Below are 6,577 nucleotides of genomic sequence, written 5' to 3'. Positions count from 1 at the left end.
AAAGCTTTTTGTTTCGACGAGGTCTGGAGCGCACGGATCACCTCCCCGCAGAGATGTGTCGGCCCCCAGTACTGTTTCACCGGTACAGAGGCGGTCATTACGGCCCCACAGAACCACATCGCACATTATTCTCTACTCTAACAACTGTCTTGTATAATAACACTGCTATTTCTGCAGCCGGATGTTAGTTTAGGAAGTCCAGTTTTTAGATTTTAGCCCCCAATAACCTAAATCTATCTCTCCCGCATGTCTCCAAACGCAACACTGCTACTTGACTGATTTCTCTGATAAATGCGAGATGCATCCACTTGATGTGATCTGAATACACGCAGCGAAATCCAAATCCCACTCTGATTGTATTTAGTTTACTGACCTCGCTCTGGCCTATCGGAAGATTGATTTAGCAGCGGAGTAATGATGACACGCCTCACCTCCCTCCTCTGAGTCTCTGCAGGCTCAGTCTTGATCGGGCCTCCTCGTTTGTTTTTAGATGTCGGTGCCTCGGGCATCTATCTCTCTGACGAAATCCCACAGACGCTTGGCAGCGCAGCGGGGTGATGGCGATAGGAGTTTATTGCAGCAACCGTCTTCAAAGCGGGAATGTGTTATCTGCCTGTCTGCGTGGCACAGCAGTGAGTTCATGTTGGTTATAAAGCGCTTTGACCCCGAGTTGATGATCATCACATGGCTTCCCTACCACCGAGTAAACACCTAAAGTTCATTTTAGTAAAGTATTAATTTGTATTTTTAACCTATGAGATCTAGGCCCCGTTTCGTCAACGTGTGTGTGTGTGACCTTTAAATCTAGGCCGTGTCAGAGGTGTGTGAGCTCACACTGACTCAGCACCTGTTTAAACTGACATTCATTTAGCCTAATTTACACACCAGCAATAATTAAGCTTCCTCTTTAAACAGACTATTCATCCTGTGTAGGAGGGGGGTCACATATAGGAAGGGGGATCAGTCCTTTACGCGTCATGCGCTTTCATTAGTAACATCCAACACATGAAAGCAGCGCCAGCATTTCAAAGGAAAGTCAAGAAACCTCCGGTAAACGCGGGCCGGCTCATGCATGCGCATCCCTATTACAATCGGGTCCTTTGGTGGCATAAAGGGGCCATTTAGTCCCCATTTGGCCCGGGATGAATAGAGCCAGTTCAGCAGCCGCCGCCCGGGCCCTAGTGACAGCACGGGGGGCCTCACAATGTCGCCGTTGTTGCCGGCCGTGCTGCCGAGGGGAGGATTGAACCGTGCACCGACTTGCATGCGGCTGTGCAGCGGCCCGGGAGGACGCAGGGGCCTCTTGTTTACAGCTCGGTCGCTAATAATGTGACAGCTGAAGAGACGCCGCTGGCTGCCTCCAGCTCTGCGCTCCAACCAGCAGCAGCGCGCTCTCCGTGTCTCGCTACAGCATTTATCTCCTCTTGTCTCTGTTCAGTGTGCGCACTTGTGTTATATCAGGAACCTGCAGAGCGGTTCTTTCCACATATGGACTCCGGCTCTGCATCCAGATGATCAATTGGACCATTTGGCACATGTCAGCCTGATAATCAATAACAATTAAAATTGGGCACGCGTTCTCTCTCGCACTCTTTATGATGCTGGGTGTTGATGCTGGTGAGAGCGAGGCCCCGAGGCTGTGTACTTAGTAGTCAGGCTGTAGTTTGGGTCCGCGCGCTCCTCTCTGTGTGTTTTCTCAGATTTGTTCCCGCTGATTTCTATTTTGTTCACCGGCAGTGTGCGCAGAATTCCTTTCGTTTTGGGTGTGCGCACACACACATGAAACAGCGTCGCGGTGGTGTGAGTGTGTGTGCTTTGAGTGATTGTGTGTGTGCGCGCGCCCGCATTTAATCCCTGTTTATGCCCACCCCACCCCCGTCGCTGCGGAGATTATCCTGCGTCACACTGCATTTTTTCAGAGCTGAACGGAGCTCTGCGCTCCAGAGAGCCTGGCAAAGCTCCAGGGACAAAGAGCGAGAGGGTGCCTCCACTCCCGTTACACAGCAAGACCCACAGCCCCGGTTTCCCGTGATGTAGGTTACTATAGAACAAGCCATAAACACAGGATGAGTCTTGGTGCTTTAAATGTGCGTGTCTACTCATGTGTCAACTTGTGAAGAGAGAGGAAGCTGCTATAGTGGATACAACCACCTTCCCAACTCCATCGTCCCTCTGTCTCTTCCTCTCTCATACACACATATTACCGGTGCGCACGCAGCCACTGCGCTGCGCGGAGAATAGAGAGGCCTCAGCTCTGGAGCTCTGGAGCTCTGGAGGAAATGATGAGCGGTGCCGGTGCGTAGGCTCCACCGAGGGTCACGGAGAGTTCAAGTAATTGTCGTCAGAAACAGGAAACTACGGCAAAAGAGGGACTTTGTTTTCCTCTCTCTCTCCTCTCTCTCCTCATCGGCCTGTCCTTGTGTCCTTGTTTTCTCTCTGTCCCCTTAAAAAGGCGCACAATATACAGAGCTATATGAGGTTCCGCTAAAAACACCCGGTGGTTTTCTGTTTAATGGTGCGAGTAGGGGCTCCGCTCCAGCGGTCTGGTTTATAAACGCAGCTCCGACCGCTGCGCTCCCCCTTCCCTTCCTCCCCCCCGCCTGCTGCTGCTCCTGCCGCCGACCAGTGTGATGGATTGGACGGCCGTCGGGAGTTGTTTGTTGCGCAAACTATTCTTAGCAGCGGGGATGAGCGTCAACACACACACACACACACACACACACACACACACACACACACACACACACACCGCCTTTCCCTCCTTTCCTATATATCTCCCCTCTCTCCTTCCGCGTTCTTCCACTTATAATGTGACATTTGTGGCAGGATTTCTTCCCGGAATATTCTAAGCATCCGGTTTATAGGCGACTAATGTCCGATAACCAACCTGTTTTTATGTTCAGACCTCACTGAAATCATAAATACTTAATTTCAAATGTATTGCCTTAAAACCAGGGGTGTAGGCTCCAGGAAGGGGGACACAGGGGACACATCCCCCGCAATATGTAGGACATGTCAATTTGTCCTCCCCCAATAAAAACATCTTTTATTTTGATAAAAGTAAAGACATTTTTTGCCATAAGCTAATGCAGAAAAGTCACAAATTGGTGCATAAAAATCCACAAGAAAGCAGGGAATTAAGTGTTTAATGCTCAAAATGTTCGGACCCCCAACCCCCTGCTTTCCATATGAGTCCTCCCACCCCAGATGTTGAAACAAACCCTTTCTTAAAGCCTCTCTGTAATTTTCAAGGTATGTTGCAGTATTTCCAAAGCATGTAGGCTTAAATTTGTGTATCCAAGCTCACTAAATATAACAACAAAAAAATTTACGTTTTGCTTTTTTTTTTTAAAAAAAGAGACTGACTTTGCATTCACTGCAATGTGTGATAAATCACTGTGAACACGAGGACGGTTTTCACTAAACTGTTGATTGATGCACAGCTGGTCCTGAGGATGCTGCATAGATATTATGTGTGTTGTTTTTTTAACCCCATCCCTCCCAGTGATATCCCTTGGTTTAATTATTGCGGGCAACACAAGCTTTCCAGATGTTTTCGTATAATATTTTGTGGACAGTGTCCTGTATTTTGTCTGCAGGCCTCTATAGCCTAGCATTGACAAAATGTAGTGCGATTGCAGCATTCAATTAAGAGCAACACCTAAAAAATGTGGGTTTGTCCTGAGTGACGACTCTGCTGACAGTGTAGTTACACTCATGACTACACTGTGCTCATGACCGAGTATAGTTTGCGCGGCCACGGCACCTGTCATTACCATTAAATTAATAGTAGTCCAGCAGAGATGAGACGCGGCACCGGGCCTCAAGGTCAGGATCAAGCACTTGACGGCACACTGCATGCACCGCCAGGGATACAACTCAGCCAACGGATGCACCGTGGACCCCTGTAGGCTCTGAACTAACAGTAATAACAGGCCTGAAGACACCAGACGGTCTTTTTGTTGTACTGGCCTGCACAAGTACAGATAATTTCCTCCCTGTGTTGGCTCTCAGCTTTCTTTTTTCCACTGTTTTTTATTTTTCTGGGAAAGTAACACAGATGCAGACTGTGTGTGTGTGTGTGTGTGTGTGTGCGTGTGCGTGTGCGTGCGTGTGTGTGCGTGTGTGTGCGTGTGTGTGTGTGTGTGTGCGTGTGTGCGCGCCAAGGACAGATAGTTCATCGCTGAAGGTTGCGTTTAGGTTAAATGGAAATGTCCGTAAAGGCAGCGTGTCATTGTCATCTGCGTTTGTATAAGAGGCTTATTTTTTTCATTATCATGTTCGGTCTCATGGAGCGCAGACTTTTTAGTGCAAGAGGAGCCGCTGCGAGTGTGTGCGTGTGTGTATGAGTGAGAGTGAAAGACAGACACAGAGGTGAATGTGTCGCTCCAGGAAATACAGGAAACGGGGACTGATGTGATTTCTCAACGCTGTCTGTGTAATTTGCAGAAACGCGCACACGTGGCTGCATGCGCACTCGTTTAACGCACGCTCGCACACCGTTTCAGTTCCGTCAGGCGCGGATGTTGTTGAAGCAGGACTGGCCTCGGGGAGCTGGGGCAAGGGGAGCTGTTGGGGGATGGGAGCGCTGAGGCAGTGAGGAGACGTGCCGAGGGGCCCGCAACAGGCTGATTAATGGGCCCTGGGTCACGGCAATAAAAGTGGCGTGCCAGCGGCGCGGCAGCAGCAGCAGCGAAGGCACAGAGGCGTTTTCTCTGCGATGATCGAGGAGCCGAGTTTCTCTGCTGCTGCTCTCAGCACCGTCAGCACGGCACTTTTACTATTAAAAGGCACTTCTCTCCCACCTCGGTCCTGCATTACCTCCCTTAACATCGCCCCCACTGCCTTGCAAAAACGTCCACCCGAACAAATCATGAAGTCTCATATTCAAACTTTAATATTTCCCTTTAAATAAAATCTGCCAAGTGGGAGCAATGATTTCACCTTTCCCCATTGTTTCACTTGTTTGAGAGTTTTTGAAACAGCCTCTTGAAATTAGGCAGACCACTCTGGCAGCATTAAGATGCCACTTGACTCTCCAAGGCTCACGAGTGTTCAGTGATATCTCAATTTTGTCATTTGGACAAAAAAGATTTTATGAATACCGAATTTGTATGGCTTTGCAGTGTCTTTTTCCTCGCTGGATTGTGATATCCTTCAGGCGGTAATACAGAAGCAAACTATTGTCACAGTTTCTGAAAAGTAGATTTGCATATTCACTAAAGCGACGCCATAACAAATACAAATTGGGAAAAATTCAGTAAATCTGCTGTTTAATAAATTTGAGCTTGCTGAGCTTCTATTATTTGAAAGAAAGTTTTTGCTTTACATCAATAAAAGTCAAAACAATTCACATTTGATTTATAAGTTTTGCAACAACGGACATTTTCAAAATATATATTAGGTGTATCTACTCACCCAAAATCGTATTTAGTCCTGGCAAGAGCCATCTCTGTATCTCTACTCTAATAAAGTTCTTAAATCATCCCAATCAGCACCCAACTGATAAAAGCACTGATTTAATGTTAAAGACCAATTATTAAATCTGCCATCTCCCAAAATTTGCAGTAATGAATAATGATAACGATCTTCTTGTGACTTATTCCATATCTCTTAGCGTAAAATAACTGCTCCGTTACGCTCTGGTGCTTTAAAGACATTCAAATGTATACAAAACACTTGCAGATTAAAGGACAGTTCACACTCAAAGGGATCTTGATGTTTTTTTGCTTATTGTCATTTCTTGTTATTTAAACAAAGGAAAAAAAACCTCAAAGAAACACCATTTTCACTTCAGTGGTCACGTTTTTTTATCTTTATACTTGTCTTCTTATGTTGATCCCTCTGAAACGGAATCTATGGTTTCTTGTCATTTTTACATCGTCGTCTCGTCGTCTCTTGCATACTATACTTTTGCCTGTGTTCGCTGGTGTGAGTGTTTGTTGATCTGTGGCTCTGTGTTGGCGGGCGGTAAATGGTCTCCCACCGAAGTGGTCTCTGATGTATAATCTTCCCTCGCTCCGCTGGCTGAGGCAGCCGAGAGAGCAGGTCAAAGAGGGCACGGAAAAACCAGTGTGTGGGGAACGTGACTGAATAGGCGCAGCCCCACAATGCACGTCTAGCCCACAGGGTGGGCAGGATGGGGGTCAGGGGAGGGGGAAGGAGGATGGTGGTCAGGGGAGAGGAGGGGGGGAGGTTACTGTGGGGTGTTGACGGATGGGAGGGGAGGGGAGCCCACACGGTGCTTTCATCTCCACTGACTAGCGGAGCTGTGTGTGTATGTGTGAGAGAGTGAAAGCGAGGCTGAGTAAAGCTAGCGACGCTGTTATCTTTCTTGTCTTTGGATCAGCAGCCTGCTTCCTGTAATGTATATGTTGATATATTATTTAGCTTTGCATGACCCAGAAATTAAAGATGTGCAGTACTTAAAATTATAATTTCTCTTATGGAGATTTCATAAAGTGACATTTTTGCCCTGTCAGGTTTTTTTTTTTTTTGGCAGTGGGATTAAAATACAGCTGTGTGTGTGTGTGTGTGGCAGAGCCAAGACGCTGACTGCTAACTGTTTGCTCATCTC

At 47.3% G+C, this 6,577-nt stretch overlaps 1 protein-coding gene across 2 annotated transcripts in view; it reads left to right on the top strand.

Moving 5' to 3' along the window:
* Nucleotides 1-6,577, top strand: part of bcor (BCL6 corepressor) — a 40,289-nt gene that overhangs the window by 4,342 nt on the left and 29,370 nt on the right. The gene's annotated exons all lie outside the window — the stretch shown is intronic.

This window comes from Epinephelus moara, chromosome 7, assembly GCF_006386435.1.
Source record: "Epinephelus moara isolate mb chromosome 7, YSFRI_EMoa_1.0, whole genome shotgun sequence".
Taxonomy (NCBI): domain Eukaryota; kingdom Metazoa; phylum Chordata; class Actinopteri; order Perciformes; family Serranidae; genus Epinephelus; species Epinephelus moara.
This window is presented reverse-complemented; position numbering and strand designations above follow the sequence as displayed.